Source organism: Gopherus flavomarginatus, chromosome 8 (genome assembly GCF_025201925.1).
Source record: "Gopherus flavomarginatus isolate rGopFla2 chromosome 8, rGopFla2.mat.asm, whole genome shotgun sequence".
Taxonomy (NCBI): domain Eukaryota; kingdom Metazoa; phylum Chordata; order Testudines; family Testudinidae; genus Gopherus; species Gopherus flavomarginatus.
The window spans coordinates 85,653,617-85,679,869 of NC_066624.1; the positions used below are offsets into that span (position 1 = coordinate 85,653,617).

The 26,253-nt window shown below is 42.2% G+C and overlaps 2 protein-coding genes across 4 annotated transcripts in view; both read left to right on the forward strand.

Moving 5' to 3' along the window:
- The first annotated feature begins 548 nt into the window (after nucleotides 1–548).
- The window catches only part of AGTR1 (angiotensin II receptor type 1), a 46,279-nt gene continuing 20,574 nt past the window's right edge, over nucleotides 549–26,253 (forward strand). Inside the window, exon 1 of one of the 3 annotated variants that reach the window (XM_050966078.1) lies at nucleotides 549–709. The gene's annotated coding sequence lies outside the window, so the exon portion shown is untranslated. Of the gene's footprint in view, nucleotides 710–1,041; nucleotides 1,148–26,253 lie in introns of those variants that run through there. The other 2 variants (XM_050966077.1, XM_050966079.1) reach the window with 2 other exon arrangements.
- CPB1 (carboxypeptidase B1) overlaps nucleotides 1,103–26,253 on the forward strand; it is a 129,857-nt gene continuing 104,706 nt past the window's right edge. The window contains exon 1 of the mRNA XM_050966053.1: nucleotides 1,103–1,147. The gene's annotated coding sequence lies outside the window, so the exon portion shown is untranslated. The remainder of the gene's footprint in view (nucleotides 1,148–26,253) is intronic.

The window sequence follows — 26,253 nt, forward strand, 5'->3', positions numbered from 1 at the left end:
CCTACCTGATGTAAAGTGGCTGCTTCCCTGTCCCTTTCTTTCACCTTTGTTTGGGTATTCAGCTGCAAGTAGTAAAGTCTGACTGATTTACTGCATATTATTAATTTTCAGATCACTGTTAATATTTTACCACATGGCTCTGGAGATGCCTACAACTGAAGCTCTATGCAAACTGGAAATGTATATGCCTCGTCTTGCAGCATGCACCGCAGAGACTGAAAAACCCAACCCCTCCCCTCCCCCCCACATCATGCATATATTAGCCCCACACAAACTACCCGATCCGTATTTATGGTGGAGTTGCCCCCCCGCCTTTAAAATAACTTTTTTCCCTCGGGCTGCCGAGCAGCATGTCTATTGGCCGCTGTTTTAGAGTGTGAAATAATGGCCCGGGAGCAGGAAACCTATGTACAAGGTCGCCTTTATTTTATCCAGTGCTCACCACAACTACATGTCCGTGTGCCTTGCCCTTCCAGAGCACGCAGGTTGCGATCAAACAGCTAACACCCGAAAGGGGAATATCGGAAACAGAGCAGCCCAGACGCTGCAGAGCAAAGTTTCAGCTCGTTCGGTCCCTTCGATTCCCCTCCCACTGGGCCAAGTTCTGGAGGAGGAACGAAAAGTTCCCTGCTCCGGGCGTGTAAGGAAAAGGTAGAAAGACAAGCACCGTGCGAAGAGGCGGACAACGCAGCCCAGCCCGACTCTGGATGTAAGCTGGACCCGGCGGGGGAGGGGGTCAAGCGGCAGCAACCGGAGGAGAGGAAGGGGGCTGATGAATTCGGGGGAGTCTCTAGGCTCCACTCATGCGTGGGGGGAAGTGGGAGGGGCAGAGGTCACAGGGGGTCTCCCAGGAGGGAGAGGAACCGGGAGAGTGAGAGTCGAGAGGGACCCGGCTGCGCAGCAACGCCTCTTGCTATAAATCTTGGGGGTCCGAGCCGGAAAGGGATACAAGCGCGTGACAGGGACGGGCGGCCGGGCGGCTGCTCCTAGCAGACGAGGGAAGATCCGGAGGAGCCTGGCTCGCCCAGGGCTGAGCTGCTCGCCCCAGCCAGCGCGCACAGAGCCCGGGTGGGACCTCCTGGCTTTGCCATTGCACCGCCAGCTCACCACGCGGAGCACGCACCAGCCTGTAAGTTCTTGCTGCCTTGTAAGTTTTTTCAACGGGGGCTTCATGCATAGACTGTACTGCTGGCGGCTGGGGCGCGTGTACTTTAGCAGCACCGAGGAGGGGGCAGTAATTCTAAGTCTGTCAGTACTTCAGGTAGTAACAGCCCTTGTGGTTTTCCTTCCTCACCCCACATCAGGGCCAGGTAAGTTGGTTTTGTGCTCATCTGCCACTCAAGCACTGCGGGGGCTACTTTATAGACATCAGTGAAAAGTTTAAGGCTTTTTGAATTTGCTTTATGAGAGCACTAAACTATTCTGCATTGTGTCTTGGTTCAGTTGCTTTTAAAGTTAATTGATAGGACAGAATTGCAGGAAAGTAAGTTTACAGCATATCTGAGGGAGTTAATTCATATTTGTTGGGCATTGCATTTTCCCTTGGAAGGTGTTTTTGTTTCATTTTCATCAGGGGAGTATTAGTTCAGATTATTTTAATTTACTCTTATTCTCACAGAAAAAAAAATGTCCAGTTGCCTAATGAAAAAATGTATCCATGGTTTCCGATCTGTTACATAGTTTATAAATTTATCATAACTTTGTTTATATAAAATTGGAAGTGGAATCCCTTTTCCCTTGCCAAAATGCAATCATCTACAAGCTGACCCCAGCATGACGATAGTACAGTTGCATCAAGGCCAATTTATTGAAACCATGTCACATACTTATCTTTATTTTGCAGATAGCTAGATAGGTCCAGCTTGCAAACTCACAGCCATGTCATGCTAATGCCCTCTAATGTCTTGTCAACAGTTCCAAGACAGAGTAAAGATGCCACTTAACCAAAAGTGATGGAACTTAGAGCAGTGACCCCTCTGACTCAGGAGATTATTCAGGCTATTCATAACAGACCATATGGAGTCCTGGTGTAACTCCATTAAAGGCACCAGAGATGACAATGGTGCAATCTCTTCTATTTACTTTTATTACAAATCCAGACTGAACATTCTAAAGGGTTGGAAAAGCAGCTTTCCTATCTAATGTCAGATATTGGTTTGTTCTAGATTTTGTAACTTTCTCTCTGCATAACCAAATTTCATTCCACTTTTTCTGAACGTGTGGAGAAAAATACAGCAACAGGAGGTTTCCATATTGTAATATTTAAGTGACTGCAGACCTTAAATGTATGAGGTACAATGCTTGTAAAAATCTATGATATGTTATTTACAAAGCTATGCATCCTGGAATATCTCAAGATCTGAGCAAACCCATTGGTGCTGGCAAAGCAACTGGATAAATCACCAATTGGTTCACAGTATTTACAAGTAATCAACTTGCAGAGTCAAATTATGCTCTTGTTACACCTGTGCAACTCTTCTGAAATTAATAGAGAATTAATTAGAATGAGTGGCAGGATTCAAACCATAACAGTTTGCAATTCATTTTGAATTTCCACAGATATTGGAGTGTAACCATATTGTATTTTAAAAACCAACTGCCATATCATGGGAAAGTTCAGTAAATAAACTTGGTGAACCTGTCACTTGTAATTGCTGGACGTAATGAAACCTTTCCAAATTCAGTCTGTATATTCTTGATGGGAAATCACCACTCCCTTTAACATAGTATGAACACAACAATGCTGTAGATTAGAATTAAAGTCAATAGGATTGGCCTGAATAAGGGGGGTTGAATATGGCCTAAAGCAGGTAATCAATGTGGTGATGTTAAAGTGCTCTGGCAGCAGCATTTTATGATTAGACAAACCTTTCACACTCTTGATTAGGGTGATCCTTTTTGTTTTACGGACATCATAATATTTTAAAACATAATCTTTTACTGGTATAATTCTCCAGCTGGAAATGAGTATTTGTTGTGTATTTTTCATCTCTACAAACCCTGAACCACATTCTCATAGCAATGTTAAGTCAGGAATACGTCCCTTGAGTATTTTCTGATGTACTTGCTAAGAGTATTGCTAAGAGTGGGAAGCTAATTTGCCCCTTTACTGCTTGTTGTAGGGGGAACAATGTTCATCTTGAGATTTGAAAATAGTGAGCACAATTGTGTATTTTGTTGACTGAAATTGAGTTAACTCCTGATTTACACCAGAGAAGGGGAAAAGAGAATTGGGCCCATTGTTCTGAGGGGGTTGACATGTCCTATCTTCTAGCCTGGCAACAGCGCTTTGCAATGTCCACATGCCATACCAACCCATGGCAATGGGAAGCTATCTGTTCCTATGGCAATAATGACAGACAGAGGTGTTAGTACCACGACATTGCAGAAGGGAGGAACATGGTGTCTTGTCAGGTTACATCACCACTCTAGATATTGTTAATTAATCTCCTAATGTAAGACAAAAAAGAAGTTCAGTTTCTACATTTTATTTGCGAACTAATAATAATGTCTGCCTGGTAGCTTCCTTTTTGCCACTATTGCAAGTGTGTGAAAGAAAGAGGCAGAGAGACAGATTGTGGAAGTAGAGTCCAATTTACACTTTAATTACACCATTGAAATATTGTACTGTATTTGCAGACCTAAAGGTGATTTCCCCCGCCCCCTTGAAGTCTACGGCGAAACTAATGTATGAAACTCTCTTCTTGGGCTAGATAATCTATTCTTTTAAAGTGCTGATCTACTATGAGAACTGACTGAAATTGGCATCATGGTGTTACATATTTATTGCCTCTCAACAAGTTCCAGATAAAATCTGTTCAGTTAAAAGCTAGTTTTGAAGGCTACCAGCCATCAAAACTCAGCCTGGGATCTGAAAGTCAAATTGATTTTTTTTTTTCTGGCTCATGGATTAACACCACTAGAGTCTCCTTAATCTGAATTTAATTAACAATTCTGCTGATAATACATGAGCCAGAATTGATTCCATTTCAGTCTCCTGGTGCTGTATGGAATCTCCAGAGCTCTCAAGAGTAAGAGGTAGGAAATATTTATTTTACTCAGTAAATTAAGCAGATATTGTGAATACATAAAGGGAGCTGCTCTCTGGAGCAGAAAGTGTTCAGAAAGTATTAATATTCAGAGTAGAACGATATTTTAAATTCTTGACAATTTCATTTCAGATGGTGGGAAAGCACTGCATTTATTTGGGCCCACTGCATAAGTTTTCTGTACTGTAATCATTTTAAGTCCATATTTTGTAATGAAATAAATATTTAAAAATCAAATCTCTTATTTCAGTATTACCAATCTCTCTGGCAATCCCCTGTGCTCCCGTACCATCGGTCACATTAACTACACAAATATGGGAATGTCATTGTTTTAAAAAAATGATATAAATTACAAGCTCCAGTCACAGAGCACCAATTAAACAACTCTCACTAGTGAGAAAGGAGAGCTTCATGTATGGATACTAGATCGAACATTCACAGTCATGCATTCAAGTACTAACTAACCCTCCATTTTCTTCAGTACATTTCTGGAACATATTTTTCCCATGTGGAAATAAAGCAGCCAAACTCCTTGCCAGCACAAAGCTCCTCTGTCATGATTGGTATTCTCCTGCAGTGCTCAGACTGCAACCACCTCCCAGTATGACCCCAACGAGATGCCAAGCAGTACCAGAAGAATAAGAAACTGCTCTCGACTATAATTCCTCACGTTTTACAGCATCTGAGCTGTTATGTAAAACCTACAGTGCTTTCTGAATTTTAGACACACTGCTATGTGCCTAACAATTCCATCTCCTTCTCTTCCCCAGTGAACTTCATAAAGGATCAATTCCTGTCCATGGTTTCATATGTACAACTCCTGTTGAACACAGTAGAAGCTGCAGGCATATAACAAAGTTACTAAACATGGCATCATTTTAATTTCCTGTTCCCGCTTATGACTTTAACATACTTTCACACTCTACAAGGTGTAGAGCAAGGTATCGGATCAGGGCAAGCTTTTGTTAGACACATTTTCTTTCAGTTTAAATGACATCAACAGATTTACCTCCCCCAATATCATTTCCATTTATATGTACCACTTACAGAGCAAGCACTCTGAAAACACCACTACCTAAAAGAACATGAGTGTAAAAGTATCTCGCACCACACTATCTTTCTCATCTAATACAGCTGTGTACTCTTCAGTCAAATATTCAGTAGCAAATCAGAGCTTCTAAAGAAAAATTAAAAGTAGACAGAGATACATAAAAATGCTCATGCTTCTTTCCTTTCTTTGTAGGTATGTGATCTGAAATATTGAACACCTTTCTCTAATCCCTATTGTTCTGCTCCTTCTAACTTTTGTACTTTGCAAAATATATTTTGGCAAAAAAATAGTACTTGATAAAGGTGCTTAGCCCATGTCTTCACACCAAGAAGAATCTGCATTATTTTGAACACTTTTGGGGGGACTCAATAGATAATAATACTGTAGACACCCTAAAATTTATAGTTCCTGGTACTTTGTTTTGGACCTTTTTTAGCCAGCAGTCTTGGGAGGTTGTTTTTACTATAAATCATAGCAACTGTGATTGCTCGCAACAAAAAGGCCTATGAAACTAAATGTTTAGTTTAATCATTTACAGACTTATCTTTTAGATAAATGATGGACCAAGCTAAATTGACTTTGGGCTTTCAAGTGAATCATAACTAAAAGTGGAAAACAGGATGGTCAACAAGGTCTGATCTTTCTATTCACTTTTGTGCCACCTCTTCAAACTATTACAGATTTACTCTCCTAATCACCTCTTGCAATCTTCATTCCATATGGTATCTGTGAGATAGCAGAACTATCCAGGTACGACATGTATCAACGGGGTACAAATATTGGCTAGCATGCTTGGTTATCATTTGTGGTGTTATCTGGTATCATTATTCCATAGCATGTCTCCTGTAGGGATAGAAAAGGGGTAACAATTGAAGACAATCTCACATCAATAAAACAAGGCACCAGTTAGTGGCATGACTGTGGGAGAGAGAAAAATCAAACAGCAGCAGAAGGCAGCACTGGCAATATCTGAAGAAATGTGCTAAAGTCAGGCACCCTAAGATGTAGGGTGACAAGGCAGCACGTGAAGGGAAGATGCTCTCACTGGTGCCTTTTAGGAAATAACTGTTAGATACAAGGCCACAGAAATAATGTATATTACCAGTGTCTGATGATAGACTCCCTTGAGGGGAGACTTCCTGATAGAAAAGTGAGAGTGGGTACCTCTACTCCCCCGCTCCTTACCTCTCAGAACATACACATTTCCCAGTGGCTGAAAGATTGCTGGCTAATTACATCACAGTGGTGTCTAAGCACTGTGGTGGGTGCAGTATGAGACCCCAAATAGAACAGATTTCTCACTCCACTTTAACCTTGCCCAAAATGTACAGGTGTATACTGAATGGAGTACTGTGCCTCAGCATTTCTACCTCAGACAGACCTATGTAAAGCTGGGGAAACATTCCTGGAAACTTCTGCATAACAACTTTCCTTTCATGTTGGCGGGCTTAGGCAAGGAAAAAAAGAACATTTTCTAGTGAAGTCGGATAAAATGTTTTTCTATTGGCAATATCCTCCAGCAGGCCCTGGTTCTAGTTTTGCTCTCTCCTGGCATGCTTGTCTTCTTGAAAGATAAGCAATCACCCTGAACATTGTTGCCTAAATAACATCCTTTCCACGTAATCTACCTTTATAAGCGCTAACAATCTTTTCTCCACACACCCCTGAAGTTTCCCTTTCTCTTTCACTCTATCCTTGAATTTATTTCCCCATTACTCTTCCATTTGTCTCCTCCTTTTCTCCCTATCTCTTCCTCTCCTGAAAGGCTTCCTTTCCCACTATCCCCTCACCTATGCTCCTGTTACCTGAAGGGTTGAGGGTGGGTCTGCTGTCTCTGGCAGCTGTTCAATGTTCTCTCTGCTCTGAGTTTTCAGTTACAGCCCCTCATGTAAGCATGAGAGGAGCTGGACACAGAGAGGCAAGTTCCTCTATGAGGTCCTGGAATGGAGAGAGAACAAGAGAGTCTGCTACCCTACATTCCCTAGCAGCAGTTACCCACAACAGCGCCTGGTTCCTCTCTCCTATGGAATACATTGTATTTTCCATACCCATGCTCCTGCTCTATTTAGCTGCATGCACTGAGTGGGTATTTTAGAAGTGCTATTCTAGTTCTGCACGGAGGTGCACCTCTCCACTATTAACTATTTTTCCATGTCATTTACTCCTATTCTTTGCTTTCTTTGTCTTAATCAGTTTTAACCCATGACAAGTGTGATGGATTGGACCCCCTTTTCAGGGTGCCAATGGATGTGCTGGGTTTCCACTAAGCTCACCTGTCCCACCAGCCTGGGTTTCCCTTACTCTGTGGTGCTGTGATAGGCTCTCAAGTCCCTTTCCAGCACACACACAGACAGGGACACACCCAGCTGTAGAATCACACAGTCTGAGATTAGCTCGCTGTGGGAGGGCTCAGCTAGGGGAATGCCCAGCTTTCCAGTGCACAAACTCTCTGGAGTATAGACCCAAAATTATATTGTCTTGCACTGTACAGAGATCTACATAGTGTAAACTCATAAAAATCATCCCCTCCCTCAGTGTGGAGGGAGATATGCACATATTCAAAGATCCAGTGTCTTTCCTAATGGCTCATCTAGACCAATTGCATACTGTCTGGTGGACGTTTCCCAGATGTAACCTCAGTTGTAATTGTCAGTCAATATTCCTAACATCAGATACAGAAGTGATACATGTATACGAATAGGATAATCATAGTCAGTAAAACGTAACCTTTCCAATGATACCTTACATGACCCATCTTGCATAAAACAAGTTATATCATATTCATATAACAATATTTCTATGAAGAATATGGGGTGTAGCATTACAACAAGATTCATCTCTAACCCAGTTACAAAATTTTCTTAAAAGCGCCTTATAAGAGAACTTTTTAAAAAAAGTTAACTAAATAATATCTTCCTACTCTTCTTTAACAAAATAGTGGATAATGTTTCTATCATACCGTTAGGCTACCTTCACATAGAAGGTAATTCTATTAGTATCAATTTTCTCTACTATTTCCCTGGTACCAAAGTAAAGCTCACTGGAACATAACTGCTGGGATTGCTTTTAGAACTTTCTGGTGGGGATATCCCTGGAACTCTGAGGGCTGGAGAAATGAACACAGGACAGGGAATCAGGAGGGCCTGAATTCTAATCCTGGCTCTGTCACTTACTCTCTGTATAATCCAAGGCAAGTTTCTTCAACTTCAGTAAAATGGGAATAACAACACTTATCCACCAGTCTTACAGGGATGTTGTGATGAGTGATTTCATAGAAATGTAGGGCTTGAAGGGACCTTGAGAAGGTGGCAAGACCAAGTCAATATAGACCATCACCGACAGCTGTTTGTCCAACCTGTTCTTAAAAACTTCCAATTATGGGGATTCTATGACCTCCTTTGGCAGCCTATTCCACAGCTTAACTGTCCTCATAGTTAGAAAGTTTTTCCTAATATCTAATCTAAACCTCCCTTGCTGCAGATTAAGGCCATTGCTTCTTGTCCTACCTTCAATAGACATGGAGAACAATTGATCACCATCCTTGTTATAACAGCCCTTAATATCTTTGAAGACTTATGAGGTCCCCTCCTCAGTCATCTTTTCTCAAGACTAAACATGCCCAGTTTTTTTAACCTTTCCTCATAGGTCGGGACTTCTAAACCTTTTCTCATTTTTGTTGCTTTGCTCTGGACTCTCCAATTTGTCCACATATGTCCTAAAGTGTAGCACCCAGAACTAGACATAATACTCCATGTGAGGCCTCACCAGTGCTGAGTAGAGAAGGACAATTAGCTCCCATGTCTTACATGCATCATTCCTGTTAATACCCCCCAGAATGATAAGCAGTGAGAGGCACAAAGTAAAAGAAGCAGTGAGAGGCAAAAAAGCATCCTTTAAAAAGTGGAAATTAAATCCTAGTGAGAAAAATATAAAGGCGCATAAACTCGGGCAAATGAAGTGTAAAAATATAATTAGGAAGGCCAAAAAACAATTTGAAGAACAGCTACCCAAAAACTCAAAGTAATAGCAAAAAAAAATTTAAGTACATCAGAAGCAGGAAGCCTGCTAAGCAACCAGTGGGGCCACTGAACAATCAAGGTGCTAAAGGAGCACTCAAGGACGATAAGGCCATTGCGGAGAAACTAAATTCTTTGCATCAGTCTTCACATCTGAGGATGTGAGGGAGATTCCCAAACCTGAGCCATTCTTTTTAAGTGACAATCTGACGAACTGTCCCAGATTGAGGTGTCATTAGAGGAGGTTTTGGAACAAATTGATAAACTAAACAGTAATAGGTCACTAGGACCAGGTGGTATTCACCCAAGAGTTCTGAAGGAACTCAAATGTGAAATTGAAGAACTACTAACTGTAGTCTATAACCTATCATTTAAATCTGCTTTTGTACCAAATGACTGTAGGATAGCTAATGTGACGTCAATTTTTAAAAAGGGCTCCAGAAGTAGGAATAAATAGTTTTCAGAATGGAGAGAGGTAAATAGTGGTATCCCCCAGGGTCAGTACTGAGACCAGTCCTATTCAACATATTCATAAATCATCTGGAAAAAAGGGGTAAACAGTGAGGTGGCAAAGTTTGCAGATGATACAAAATGACTCAAGATAGTTAAGTCCCAGGCAAACTGCAAAGAGCTACAAAAAGATCTCTCAGAATTGGGTGATGGTGTAACAAAATAGATGAAATTCAATGTTGATAAATGCAAAGCAATGCACATTGGAAAACATAATCCCAACTATACATATAAAATTATGGGGTCTAAATTAGCTGTTACCACTCAAGAAAGAGATCTTGGAATCACAGTGGATAATTCTCTGAAAACATTAACTCAATGTGCAATGGCTGTCAAAAAAGCGAACTGACTATTGTGAATCATAGATAAAATAGATAAATAGAAAAATTGTATCACCTCTATATAAATCCATTATATGCCCACATCTTGAATACTGTGTTCAAATGTGGTCTTCCCATCTCAAAAAAAATCTATCAGAATTGAAAAAGGTTCATAAAAGGGCAACAAAAATTATTAGGGCATGGAACAGCTTCCATATGAGGAGTTATTAATAAAACTGGGACTTTTCAGCTTGGAAAAGAGATGACTAAGGGGGGATATAATTGAGGTCTATAAAACCATGACAGGTGTGGACAAAATAAATAAGGAAGTGTTATTTACTCCTCATAACACAAGAACTAGAGGTCACTAAATGAAATTAATAGGCAGCAGGTTTAAAACAAACAAAAGGAAGTATTTTTTCACAAAACTTATAATCATTCTTTGCCAGAGGATGTTGTGAAGGCCAAGACTATGACAGGATTAAAAAAAGAACTAGATAAGCTCATGGAGAATAGGTCCATCAATGGCTATTAGCCAGGATGGGCAGAAATGGTGTCCCTAGCCTGTTTGCCAGAAGTTGGGAATCGGTGACAGGGGATGGATCACTTGATGATTATGTGCTCTGTTCATTCCCTCTGGGGCACCTGGCATTGGCCACTGTCAGAAGACAGGATACTGGACTAGATCGACCTTTGCTCTGACCCAGTATGGCCGTTCTTACATTCTTTTGTTAGCCTTTTTTGCAACTGCATCACATTGACTCATATTCATTTTCTAATCCACCATAACCTCTAGATCCTTTTCAGCAGTACTACTACCGAGCCAGTTATTTCCCATTTTGTAGTTGTGAATTTGAATTTTCTTTCCTAAATGAACCACTTTTCATTTGTCTTTATTGAATTTCAACTTGTTGAATTAGACCAGTTCTCCAATTTATTAAGGAAGTTTGAATTCTAATTCTGTCCTCCAAAGTTATTACAAACCCTCCCAGTTGGCCAGTTTGATGTCATCTGCAATTTTTATAAGCATACTCTCCACTTCATTATCCAAGTCATTTATGAAAATATTGTAAAGTACTGAACCCAGGACTGACTCCTGTGGGGCCCCACTTAATATGCCCTCCCAGTTTCATAGTCAACCACTGATAATGACTTTTGGAGTATGGTCTTTCAACCGGTTGTGCACGCACCCTAGTTTGTTTATGAGAATGCAATGTGCAAATGTATCAAAAGCCTAACTAATCAAGACATATCACAGCTATTGCTCCCCAACATCCACTCTGCCAGTACCCTGTCAAAGATGGAAAATAACATTGATTTCTCAAGAACAAATCATGCCAAACCAACCTAACTATTGCTCATTATCCTATTATCCTCCAGGTACTTACAAATTGATTGTTTAATAATTTGTTCGGATATCTTTCCAGGTATCACAGTTAGGCTGACTGGTCTATATTTCCCTGGGTCCTCTTTGTTCCCCTTTTTAAAGCTAGTACTATATTTTCTTCCAGTGGGACCTTATCTACCAGTTCTCTGAGTTTGTTAAAGTCTGCTTTTTTAAAAATCTGTTGTCCTTAGTCTGCTGCTCTTACTCTTTTCTTTCCTTAGAATCATGATATCCATCATTTCGTGATCACTTTCACCCAAATTGTCTTTCACCTTCAGAATCCCTAATGACATTTGTTAATGTCTGTACTGAGCTTAGTCACCCTGGATAGTTGTCTGAAAACATCTGCTCAATGTGCAGCAGCAGTTCAGAGAGTTAACGGAATGTTAGGAACCATTAGAAAGGAGACAGATAAGACAGAAAAATATCAAAACACCACAGTCTAAATTCAGGGTAAGCCCACACCTTGAATATTGTGTGCAGTTCTGGTAGCCCCATCTCAAAAAAGATAGATTAGATTAGAAAAGCTACAGAGAAGAGCAACAAAAATTATAAGGGATATAGTACATTTTCTTTCCATATGAGGAAAGATTAAAAAGGCTTTGACTGATCAGCTTAGAAAACAGATGACTGAGGGGTAATATGAAAGAGGTCTACAAATTCATGGATAGTCTGGTTAAAGTGAAAAAAGAAGTGTTATTTACCCCTTCACATAATAGAAGAACCAGTAATCAGCCAATGAAATGAATAGACAGCAGGTTTAAAACAAATACAAGGAAGTACTTCTTCACACAGTCAACCTGTGGAGCTTGTTGCTAGGCGATGTTGTGAAGGCCAAAAGTATAACTGGGTTCAAAAAAATGAATTAGATGAATTCATGGAGGATAGGTCCATCAGTGGCTATTAGCCAAAATGGTCAGGGATACCACACCATGCTCTGGGTGTCCCTAAACTTCTGAGTGCCAGAAGCTTGAACTAAATGACAGGAGATGGATCACTCCATAAATTGTCCTCTTCTGTTCATTTCCTCTGAAGCATCTAGCACCGACCACTGTCAGAAGACAGCATACTGAGCTAGATGGACCATTGGTCTGACTGAGTGTGGCCATTCTTATGTGCTTCGAATACAGTATATAAAGTATTATTGTCAGCTTCCAACCTTTTCTGTAAATGTTTTGATGATCTATTATATATTAAAGTCCAGATTCTACCTCCCTTACTCAGGTGAAGCAGGATCTGGCCCATAGATGTTGAAATGATATATTGTATTACAATGGCAGACTACAAGGTTTTTTTAGTAGTGCAGCTGCTCCATTCTTCACTGCTTTCAGATCTCCTTTGGAGTACTGGCGATGAGGGTGACTAGATGTCCCGGATTTTATAGGGATAGTCCCGATATTCCGGGCTTTGTCTTAAATAGGTGCCTATTACTCCCTACCCCTATCCTGACTTGCTATCTGGTCACCCTACTGGTGATTCATTACAATTGAAGAATATTTAATTTTTAAAGTGGAAGGTGCTTGAGGCCCCACAGAACATAACATACAATGGCAATCTATTTAATTTCTCAGATTGTTCCATCATCTCTATTTTCAGTAACTTTTTCTCTCTCTATTCATGGATAAAAGTGGCAGAATTTGGTTCTTAATCCTCTTTGATTGTCCGCTTAGCACTGTAGTGGTCCCATTGACTTGCCCAAAATTACCAACGTACCTGTATTTAAAGATTTCTTATCATTTGTCTATATCTTTAGCAATTTGTTCTTCAAATATCCACCTAACCTTCTTAGGACCCAACCCTGCATTCAAAATTAGATAGAAGTTTTGCGTTAGTAGGGACTGCAGGATTGGGCCCTCTATTTTCCGCATCATACTTGCTAATGCTTATGTTCCTGCTAGACTCACTTGGGCTGGGCTGCATTACTGTGGTGGGGTGTTTTTTTGTTTGTTTTTTGTCATTTAACAATACCCATTTTACCTTCTCACCTATGGTTTCCTTCTGAGACTTGTGACAGACCCAAACCAGTGGGGTACAGGAGTCTGGTAGAGGGCAAATATACTGGTCACTGGATGAATAGTTTTCCGTTTCCTGAGTGACCAGAGCAGGGGCTGCACTAGAGTAATCAGGAACCTGCTAGAACCAATTAAGGCAGACAGGCTGATTAGATCACCTGCAGCCAATCAAGGCAGGCTAATCAGGGCACCTGGGTTTAAAAAGGAGCTCACTCCAATCAGGCGAGGAGGAGCCAGAGGAGAGGAAGTGTGTGTGAGGAGCTGGGAGCAAGAGGCACAAGGAGCTGAGAGTGAGAGGGTGTGCTGCTGGAGGACTAAGGAGTACAAGCGTTATCAGACACCAGGAGGAAGGTCCTGTGGTGAGGATAAAGAAGGTATTTGGAGGAGGCCATGGGGAAGTAGCCCAGGGAGTTGTAGCTGTCATGCAGCTGTTACAAGAGGCACTATAGACAGCTGCAATCCACAGGGCCCTGGGCTGGAACCCAGAATAGAGGGCGGGCCCAGGTTCCCCCGAAGCCTCCCAACTCCTGATCAGACACAGGAGAAGCTGATCTAGACTGTGGGAAAGATCACTGAGGTGAGCAAATCTGCCAATAAGCGCAGGACCCCTCAAGGTAGAGGAGGAACTTTGTCACAGACTATAATGACTATAGTCTATCGACTATAATGACTATGAATAGTACTGATTCTGTGGCTTTTAATCTTAACTTTTTTCCTTCGGGCTGTTTCTAACATCCTCCCCTTCTTAAAGTCTCCTTTCCTGAAGCATAGTATCTTAGGATATTGCCCCTGCTGTGAGGATGTCTAACTTAATTACACAAGGGTCAGAGAAACTCAGTGGCTCAGTCACACTTGCATCCTGTAACTACTCCTGTTACTGAAGACTGGTCTATACTATGCGTTTAAACAGAATTTAGCAGCGTTAAACCGATTTAACCCTGCACCCGTCCACACAACGAGGCCTTTAATATTGATATAAATGGCTCTTTAAACTGGTTTCCGTACTCCTCCCCGACGAGAGGAGTAGCGCTGAAATCAGTATTGCCATGTCGTAGGGTTAGTGTGGCTGCAAATCAACGGTATTGGCCTCTGGGCGGTATCCCACAGTGCACCATTGTGACCACTCTGGAAAGCAATCTGAAGTGGGATGCACTGGCCAGGTAGACAGGAAAAGCCCCACGAACTTTTGAATTGCATTTCCTGTTTGCCCAGTGTGGAGCTCTGATCAGCATGAGTGGCGATGCAGTCCCAAATCCAAAAAGAGCTCCAGCATGGACCGTACGGGAGATATTGGATCTGATCGCTGTATAGGGATACAAATCTGTTCTATCTGATCTCCATTACAGAAGATGAAATGCCAAAGCATTTGAAAAAAATCTCCAGGCTATGATACAGAGTCCACAGCACAGTGCTGTGTGACAAGCGTTAACAGAAAGCCAAAGAATCAAATGGACGATCAAGGAGGGAGGGAGGCGGGATTGAGGACTCCAGCTATCCCACAGTCCCCGCAGTCTTCGAAAAGTATTTGCATTCTTGGCTAAGCTCCCAATGCCTGTAGGGTCAAACACATTGTCCGGGGTGGTTCAGGGTATATTTCGTCAATTTACCTCCCCCCCCCCCCGTGAAAGAAAAGGGAAAAAAATAGTTTCTTGACTCTTTTCAATGTCACCCTATGTCTACTGCATGCTGCTGGTAGACGGGGTGCTGCGGCAGTGAACAGCAGCATCCTCTCCTCTCCCTTCCCTGGTGGCAGACGGTACAGTACAAAGGACTGATAGCCATCCTCATCATCATCCTGTGAGTGCTCCTGGCTGGCCGCAGGTGAGGTTGGCTGGGGGTGCCTGGGTAAAAATAGGAATGACTCCCGGTTATTCCCGGCAGATGGTACAGAACGGTTGGTAACCGTCCTCATCATAGCAACTGGGGGCTGAGCTCCATCAGCCCCCCACTTTCATGTCTAAAGAAAAGATTCTGTACTGCCTGGACTATCATAGCAGCGGGATGCTGGGCTCCTCTCCCCCTGCCACCGTTTAATGTCCTGCCTGGACTATCATAGCAGCTGGAGGCTGCCTCCCCCTCATTTTATCTCACTAAAAACTCAGTGTTTCTTATTCCAGCTTATTACTTCATCACACAAATGGGGGGACACTGCCATGGTAGCCCATGAGGGTTGGGGGAGAAGGGAAGCAACGGGTGAGGTTGTTGCAGGGACATCCACTAGAATGGCATGCAGCTCATCATTTATGCAGGAACTGACACGGAGCGGCTGTGCTCTCTGGTTTTCTGATGCACTGGCTCTCTAGTACACTTGTCCCATATTCTAGGCAGGACTGACTCTATTTTTAGATAAAACATAAAGGAGGGAATGACCCAGGAAGTCATTCCCATTTTTGTCTTTGCGCCCCAGGCCGACCTCAGCGAGGCCAGCCAGGAGCACCCATGACAGCAGAAGACGGTACAGAATGACTGATAACGTCATCTCATCGCCAATTTACAATGAATGGCACAGCAGATGGTACAGAACAACTGGTAACCGTCTCTGCTACCTTGCAAAGGCAAGTGAATGCTGCTGTGTAGCACCGCAGTACCGTCTCCGTCAGCGGCATCCAGTACACAAACGGTGACAGTGACAAAAGGCAAAACAGGCTCCATGGTTGCCATGCTATGGCATCTGCCAAGGCAGTCCAGGGAGAAAGGGTGCAAAATGATTGTCTGCCGTTGCTTTCATGGAGGAAAGATTGAGTGACAACATTTACCCAGAATCACCCGCGACACTGTTTTTGCACCATCATGCATTGCGATCTCAACCCAGAATTCCAATGGGCGGGGGAGACTGTGGGAACTATGGATAGCTACCCACAGTGCAACGCTCCAGAAATCGTCGCTAGTCTCGGTACATGGACGCACACTGCCGAATTATTGTGCTTTGTGTGGCCGCCTGCACTTGACTTTATACAATCTGTTTTACAAAACCGGTTTATGTAAAATCGGAATAATCCTGTAGTGTAGACATACCCTTTATCAAAACAATACATTGAAAACATGTATCTCTGAGTTATAAGAGCACAAGTTGTTTTGGTTTGGGGGGGGGAGGGCATAAGCAGCTATTTTTGTGCATCTGAACTTAAACCGTGTTTTTACTTTCTGTCTTAAACAGTAAGACAAACATTACTTGTTCAGTTTGAAGCCTTAAAACATTGCAGTACAAAGGATTTTTTTCTCCCAAAACCCTTGGATTATAATAGAATTCCTGATAGCTCTTTTACTATAATGTGAAGAACGTGATGCCATAATTTGTGTGTTAGTTGAATTTGTAAACATGCCTGTTATCTGGGGACATAATGCTGGCACACACGTATATGTGAGAATACTATGTTAGCATGAGTAAATATTTTTATAAGCTAGTGCTGGCATACATTCTTAAAGTAAAAGCTTCTGTCAGTAACTTTAACCTCATTGGTACCAAATAGGAATATTCTTATGTATTATTACCAAATCAGTCAGTAAATCCTATATTTAGTAGATGGGAGAAACCCTCTCTTTGTAAGTATGATGTGTAATAACTACTTTTTTTACAGCTGATTAGTTGGTCATATAGGCTCTTTACATTGGCTAAAACGTGGGGTGATTTTTAATTTTCAGGGGGATGGTGCCTGGGTGCAGTATGCCAACATGAAGTTACTTTGTTTCTCTTCCCAGTTTGTGTGTGGAGGCAGATTAGTTTGGTTTTATTTTGGTGAGGTTACTTCTAGTTGCAGATGAAGATCCATTATGTGCTATAATGTTATCTGAAAAGTTTCAGTGGAAAATCTATTATCCTGGAGCCATCAAATTATATTTGTCCAGCAGGTGAATACTAGTAACACTTTAGTTCCAAGAATAAAAGATTCTCCCTCCCTCCCTGCAGGACAGGTTGTTTTTTAAGACATCAGGGCTCTAGCAGTGTATTGTTGAAACAGCTTTGAGAAAGCTACATGGAAAGGTGGCCTTGCCAAGAACTAACGTGGTAGAAATACCACACCTGAACATCAGAAATGAGCAATAAGGGTAGAATTTAGATGGAGAATCTCCAAGGCATGTATGTCAGTCAAGCACGGTATCTTTGAAAGTCTCTAAACAACGTAAGCATTGTTGCTCCTGTTACCAGGAAGGAACTAAAGCCTACTTTATAGCCACGATGCTATCAAATGTTGATGTGCCAAGGGCACACCATCTAGAGAGGCCCAGCAGTTCCCCATTTGCAGTACAATGCAGAAGGGGCTATTTTATTCTATCCAGGTTCTTACACCACCCTCATCACCAGAGTACATAAGTACATTCTAATAGTGCATTAAGTAATGTAACTAACATCTGTTACATATGGTTCATCTCTTTCTCATCCTCTTCCCTGGGGTAAAAGTGTGTGTTCAGTGCAGTGCTTGTTATTTAATTATATGTACACTATGCTGTTTGCCTTATATTAGCAAACTCAAAGTTGCACACCTTTTGCTGTGAATGGAAAGTGGAGAGGTTTGAAAGCCTAAGTTCATGTGGGAGTTTCTTCTTGTCTGGGACTAGCCCCCAAGGGCTCTATTTCCTGCATAGACAAGCTTTACCTTGGCTGTGAATAGCTGCATTTTGCCTAAAGGATGAAATTATCAATCACAATCTTAATCCCACAGCTTTAGTCAAATTTGTAGGTGTTCTGGGCCTAGAGAGTGTCTCAAAGGTAAGGACCAAGACCTTGAACTTGATTTTGCATTCCATGGGAAGCCAGCATAAAGAGCAGAGGACAGGTGTAATGTGCTTGTGTTAGCCCCTGTTCCTTACAAAACATTGTCATATGTGGACGACCTGAGATCTAGCTGGGAAAAAACACCTTCTGTCTTTGCAGAGGGGGAGAAATGTGCAGCTGTGAGGGAGAAGGCCAAGGGCAGTATGGTCCCTGAATAAGCCAAGCTACTAGACAGGAGAAGGAAGGAAAGGCAAAAGGCAAAATTTGACAGCAAGCAGAGGAAGTCCCTGCAGTCTTTGCCCACAGATCCTTGAGCTCTTCAGAGTTTGCCAGTCACATCCCCTTCTTTCTTCATGTAGACAAAGGCTTCCCTATTGAAGCAAGACTGCTGCAGAAAATTTGAGGGCCTGCTTATAATATCACTTTCACCATTTTCATAAGGGTGTAATTCCATTGATTTCACTGGAGTTACTCCTAATTCATAATGGTATACATGAGATCAGAGTCAGGCCCAAGAGTTTAATGCTTGGAGTTACAACAGGACTCTTCCTCTCCCACAAGTTTTTCTGTGTGAGTGAATGACTTGGCCCAGAAGGTGATTATATTTTCGGTCTCTCTTTCTGTGATGACGTGTTATCTCTGTCCATAGTATTAAGGATGCTAATTATGTTGGTCTCTTGCCTTGTGCGTATTACCTACATATTACAATGCTTTGGAATAGTCTAATCTCCCAATTTTAGACTTCCTAAACCCTATTTTTGGTTAATTGTCAGGCACCCCTCATAAAACTACCTATATTCTTCTTGGAATTACTGTAAATCAAAAACCTATGCCAAGTGTCTATAGAGATTTACTTATAGACTTTTCTATGGCATTCCTCACTATAATAAATGAGCACTTCAGAGACATTAATGAATTTATCCTTACAACAGCCTTGGGAGGTAGAGAAGTATTATCCTCATTATACAGATGACAAATTGAGGCACAGAGAGATTAAATTACTTGCCCAAGACAGGTGTTCTGAATCCTCTCCTATACCTTCCCATACTATACCATACTTCACCTTCCCTTCCCCCCCCACCCCAATGTGACAGGCCTTTTTATGGCTTTTGCAAATTCAAGAGAATATGAAGGATAACTCTATGTTTTGTCAGCTTTTTCTTCTCTCTCCAGGCTAAGAAGGCTCATGGGCCCAGATTGAAGTGCATAAGACTTCAATCCAAATTTAGTAGCCTTGATATGCTTCATGATTCAGAAACAGCTATCAAATATTTTCCTTAATCATTGACTCATCCATAGAAAACAAATGTTGAGGGTGGTAAACCTCCCCAGTGCAAAGGACAAGAGTCTCTAGAAGAAAAGTGACCTTTATAAAGACAATTACAAATCATTTCCCTGCAGACATTCTACTAGACTAGCACCGCTTTTCTGTAGAGTAGGAATCTCTTACTCCTATAAGAATGACTCAGGAAGAAAGAGCTGTTAAACAAGATTTAAATTTCTGAACTGGAGTTATTATATTATATATATATATATATATATATATATATATAATACTCTGTGCACTCTGTGCACTGGTAGGAAGCCCTATATGTATATTTGCAGTCTCTTGCATCCTGGAGAACCAGAATTATTTATTTCTATGAGCAAAGAAAGCCCAAGAGACTCTAATACTCATGGGCTCTGTGATGGGTTCCCCCAGGGGTGCCACCTGGAACTGAGCCCTGACCCACCAGCCTGGACTCCCTTTACAGTGTACTGCTGTGACCAGCCTGCACTTTCTCCAGCACATATACATGAAGGGACACACGCAGTCATGGCCACCAAGAGCGGGTTTAGGCCCTGGTGAAAACCTTTTTTTTTCGGGCCCCCCAGCAAGGGCAGACCGGCTAAACAGGGCCAACGAAGCCGGGCCTCAGGCCACCTTCCAGACTGCCAGGCCCCAGTAATTTGTACCAGCTTCACCCCATCCCCATCTGCCCTGCACCCAGTTGCAATTACATGCAGATGCTGTGATCAGCCCTACATGAGAAGGCTCCAGCTAGGGAACTTCCCAGCTACTCAGGCATGCACCCCAACTGAAGTGTAAATCCAAAATTATACCATCTTGCTCTGCACAGGGAACTGTGCAGTACAAGCTCATGAAATTCGCCCCCTCCTCACAGTAGCTCCCCTCCTCACAGAGGAATACACAGTAGCTTTCTGCCCTGAGTTATGACTCCCACACACTGGTTTAAACAAAGTAAAAACAAATTTATTAATTACAAAAGATAGATTTTAAGTGATTATAAGGGATAGCAAACCGATCAAAGCAGACCACCTAGCAAATAAATGAAACACACAAACTAAGCTTAATATACTACATACGAATAGCATACGAATAGCAAATACTCACCCTAAGGGATGATACAAGCAGCCTGCAGACTCCTAAGGGGCAAGCTGCACTTGCTTACACCTTGGAATCCCCAGGTGTTCCATTCACAGGCTAAAAATCCTTTTAGCCTGGGTCCAGCACTTCCCGCAGTTCAGTCTTTGTTCCTTAGGTGTTTCCAGGAATCTCTTTGGGTCAGGAGTCAGTGAAGAACCATGATGATGTAACTCCCTGCCTTATACAGCTTTTGCATATGGCAGGAACCCTTTGTTTCAAAGCTTGATTCCCATGCCAGCCAGTGGAAAAATACTGATATCTCTGGATGGAGTCCAGCATCAGGTGACCTGGTCACATGTCCCTGTAGTGTCACAGCAGCCATGACTTGCAGGCTGTCTGCAGCGTCCTCAGGAAGGCACCCCAGGTGGGAAATAAGCTTCTTCTACAGCCTATTGTTTTCTCTAATGGCCCTTCCCCACCCAGCTTTTCAGAATTATAGCATCTTGTCTAGTGGGCATTCCTCAAGTATAAACACATTTGAAATACAGATACATAATCAGTATTCCTAACTTCAGACACAAAAATGATATGCATACAAAAGGATAATCATATTCAGTAAAGCATAACCTTTTCAATTATATGTCACATGACCTATCTTGCCTAAAATACATCATAATTACACCATACTCATATCATAATAATATCACGATGAAGAATATAGGGTGCAGTGTCACAGGCTCAATTTTGCAATCCCTAATTTATGTGAAGAGTCCTTACTCATGCACGAAGTCCCTTGGATTTCAACAAGGATAAAGACTAAAAATCTGAAAAATTACTTGCTGGATTGAGCCCCATGGGATTCCTTGTGTCACAACTGTGGTCTTCAATAAATTAAAACCAAAAGTGTATATGGGGGGAAAAATCAAAGGATGAAAAATTTCAAACTCACAAAAGAGAGTTAAGTGGTACTTTGGAGATTAATAATCTTGGAACAGTCCTTAGTCCTGTGTAAAAATAACTTCCACCAATATCATACAAACTCTGAATTCTCAACGTACGTTTGAAACTCCTACCAGATAGATGGCTTCATCTTTCCATTGTCTCTTCTTTAACAAATAAAAAGGCTGTCACACAAGTGGATTCTCTACACCCAATACAGTTTTTGGGTTCCTGTGCTTCAAACATTTTCCTCCTAGAACACTGTCCCTTTGCCAACCACACTAACTAGGAGCGTGCCTGCTCCCTGCCCTTTGTCCTCTTTCTATACTTAATAATGCCAGCCACAAGCATTCAAAAATTATGAGTCAGACTCCAAAAAAATCATCATCAGTCTTCGCAGAGAGAGGTAAATATCAGGGTCCCCCAGGGATCTGTACTGGCACTCGTGCTGTTCAACATATTCTTAAATGATTTGGAAAACGCAGTAAACAGTGAGGTGGCCAAGTTTACAGATAATATAAAATTACTTAAAATACTTAAATCCAAAACTCACTGAGAAGAGTTACAAAGGGATCTCACAAAACTGAATGACTGGGCAACAAAAGGGCAGATTAAATTCAGTTGATAATTGCAAAGTAATGCACATTGGAAAGCATAATTCCAACTATACATACAAAATGATGGGCTCTAAATTAACTGTTACCATTCGAGAAAGAGATCTTGGAATCATAAGGGACAGTTCTCTGAAAACATCTGCTCAATGGGCAGCAGCCATTAAAAAAGTTAACGGATTGTTAGGAACCATTAGGACAGGGATAGATGATAAAATAGTGTCATAATGCCAGTATATAAATGGTACTCCTAACCCTTAAATACTGCATGCGGCTCTGGTTGCCCCATCTCAAAAAAGATGTATTAGCACTGGAATAAGTACAGAGAGGACAATAAAAAATGATCAGGGGTATGGAACAACTTCCATATCAGCAGACATTAAAAAGACTGCGACTGTTCAATTTAGAAAAGGCACAACTGAGGGGGGATATGGTAAAGGTCTATAAAATCATGAATGGTGTGGAGAAAGTGAATAAGGAAGTGTTATTTACCCTTTCACATAATGCAAGAACCAAGGGTCATCCAATGAAATTAATAGGCATCAGGTTTAACACAAATATAAGGAAGTATTTCTTCACATAGCACACCATCAAACTGTGGAACTTGTTGCTAGGGATGCTGTGAAGGCCATAAGTACAATTGGCTTCATAAAAGAATTAGATAAATTCATGGAGGATAGCCATTGAAGAGGACAGTTGAAGCTCGTGAGAGTGGAGCTTCAGAGGAGAAACTGATGGGGTGCAACCACTGGAAGGGGTGTTGGCCTGACCAAGCTAATCTCCAGAACCGCCAGGAGGCAGTACCATCCAACAGTAGGTAGAGTAACTGTGACAGGAATACTGATCGATCTTTCTTTCTGACCATTTTTAAAATGGCTCCTGAGTGTTAAACTTCACATGTAAATTCTATATCCACTTTAATCTACCCTTTCAGCTCTCTCTCTTTTAGGTACTTTTATGGTCCTCTTCACCATGGCATCTGGGTGCCTCCCAAGTATATAAAAATAGAAATAACAATAATAATCTCTCTCCCGCTCCTGCCTGTAGGAGAAATAGCTTGAGTAGTTTAGTGTTTGTGTGTAACTTATTGAAGGAAAGCTAAATCACAGGAACAGGTTATGTATATCGTTCTGAGTGTAGTTACTTCCCAGGTCATCCTTATTTCTTGAAGAAGCGAATTCCATAATGTACATTCAGCCCTGTGAACATTCTGACTTTCACACTCAAGATCTTTTCCTCGGTGATCAGCACTTTCATTATTCCAATGGAATGTAGATGTCACAGCCATGGGGGGAGGAATATTTCTCAGGTAGTGAGGCCCAATCATGGGGAGGGCTTTGAATATCAGGGCAGAGATTTTCATTTGGACTCTCCCTATTGAAGGGAGAACCAATGCAGTGATGCATTAGCTGTGACCTGTGTTGACGCTGCACTGTTTTTCAGTAGCATCTTGAGCTCTATCAAGGCAGTGGCTTTATTTCTAGACATAGGCACCTCTGTGGGTGCTCCAGCCTTGGAGCACCCCAGGAAAAAAACTTAGTGGGTGCTTAGCACCCTCCAGCAGCCAGCTCCACCTTCCCACCCCTCTATGCCTCCCGTCCGCCAGTAGCACCATTAATCAACTCCTTCTACTCCCTCCCAGCGCTGCAGCCTGCCGGGAACAGCTGTTCTGCAGCATGCAGGAGGCACTGGGGAAGAGGAGGAGGAGCAGGAATGAGCAGTGCTCAGGGGAGGGGGTGGAACTTGGTGGGAAGAGGTGGGGTGGGGGCTTGGGAGAAGGGGTGGGGGTGGGGCCTTGGGGAGAAGGGTTTGGTGAGGGTGGGGCCTAGGGCAGCGCATAGGGGTGAGCACTCCTGGGGCCCAGAGGAAGCTGGCACCTGTGTTTCTAGATACAAGTTATAATATTCGAGCCTGGGTGTCACAAGCCTTTTTGAGACTGATGGCTGTGAACTCTCCCTTCAATTCATGTGACAAAGGAAAAGTGAATGACAAGCCCCCACCTAAAATAAAAGGAGTTTGCTATAAATTGAGAGTCATGGGTGGCATGTAAGTTGAGGGGGGGGAACATATGAATTCTTCCCAGGAGAGGTCTTGGGGCTGCAGCAAGGGGAAGGAGGTTATGGGGAGGAGGATAAATGGGGATAAGTGGTAGGGGGAGGGGAGAAAGGGTGGAACAAAGATGAGGGAGGCATGACACCCCCCGAGTTCCGCCAGTGCAGCCCAATCCCCCTACATCTTACAACTCTGCCAGTGCCCCCCCACTTGTGCTCAACCCCCCTGGCCACATCCATAAATTCACTTAGGTTGTGAGCTCTTTGGGCTAGGGACTGTCTTTGTTATTACTGTGGCACGGCAGTTACAGTTGTGTCACGATTTCTGTAGAAAGGTCAACCTTTCTAAGGCCTCTAAAATCAACATGCTTCGTTGGAGTCCTTTGAAATTTGGCGTTCAGGGAGTTCAGGATAGGGTTACTGACCCAAAGTGTGGGAGGGGAAGAGTCATTCAAGATAGGGGTTGCAGTAGGGTGACCAGATGTCCCAATTTTATAGGGACAGTCCCAATATTTGGGGATTTTTGTTATATATGCTCCTATTACCTCCCACCCCCTGTCCCAATTTTTCACACTTGCTGTCTGGTCAGCCTAGGTTGCAGAGATATAACCCTAAAAAAAAAAATTGCCCATTTTTCCAAAAAGTTTCTACGAGGGTAGGTTTTGCACAGGGCTACAGCTCAAACTATTGATTTCATGCTGGTCAAACTCGCTCTGCCAAGGCAGTGCATCGCCCTCACTGAATCTTTGGGGGACCCAGATTAACCATTGTATTTAAGAACATGTTCACTTCTTCGCTTGTGAAGATGTATTGTCCAGAAGGCTTATAGTGTGCATGCACCAATAAAGAAAAAACACGCAGGGCGAACTGGGGGTGAATGGGTGTCAATTGTACTGAGCCCCGAATTCAGTATGCACCAAAACATCTGTATAAATAAAGTGAAATGGGAGGGTGTGGGACCTCACTGAATATGATATACCAGGGCCTCAAATTTTTCTCACTGGGCCTGAAACCATGAGAAGGTTTCTATGCAGCCATTTTGTTTTCCTGGACAGTTGGAGGGAATATGTCAACACCATTACTCTGGTGAACACCTTGACACTGATGTATCTAGTCCAAACCTTTGTACACCTGTGCAATAAAGATTTAATAACTCATGTTGCTTGCCACAAGTTGTCTCTGTTATAATAGGATATGTTTTTATTTTATGGGAAGATTTACAGTGAACACAGCAGAATAGTCACCACTTGATCTAATCCACATTTTTGTTATATCAGTGGGGGAGGAACTGCAGACATTGGGGAAGAGGATGATGGACAGGGAGAGGGGTTGCAGTTGCAGAGAGGGTAGGCAATGAATATGGGTAGTAGGTAAACCTTGGAGTGGTTGAGAAAAATCTGTATTTTACTAGGCCTGGGGAGGTAGGGAAGGGCAAGTGGCTACTTCCTGGCTGAAGGATAAATTAATGTGGCAATTGCAAAGAGATATAGGGTCAAGGTTTGGAACTGACAATGCAGGTACCTTGACTGCTGAGGGAAAATAAATATGTATGCAGCCAGGGTTGTCAACATGTAGATTCTGGGCAATTCCTGTATCACAAGGTTGCAGAAGTCTGTGAGAGAGCAAGGAGTACACCATGACATGGGGATTGCTTTTTCAGTGTAGAGAGGTGGTCTCCGTTGGCATCATGTTTTGCCCACTCTACATTGCCTCACCGATGGCTTCTGAGGTTGTGATGAAATCCAGTGACTCTGTAACGTTTTGGAATGCAGTGATTCTGCAGCATTTTTTAATTCAGTCCTAACTCAGTTTTTCCGTTAACTGCAGTCATAGCATAGTCAGGCCCTTTATAAGGAAGAAGAGCATATGGAAATCAAAGGTCACCTTTCGAACCAAATCCAACTGATCTGAAAAATGAAACGTACAAAGTGAAGTACTTTGCTAAAACTGTATGGGAAATTGGAAAATAGCATTCTTTCAGCTAACCCTTCCACAAATGCGCTTGCAAAGCAGCAAATAGCATACAACAAATTGTGGTTTATATAAAAGTATTTTAAAACAAAAAGTCAGTTTAGTGTTAATGTCTGAATACTATTAAAGTTGCATAATCTGAGGGTGGTGCAATCTATCATGTATGAATAGAAATTGTATATCAGGATTTCCCAACTTCTGGCAGGAGAGCACAAATGAGAGATGGGAAATTACAGCTCCTAGGTCTATGTAGA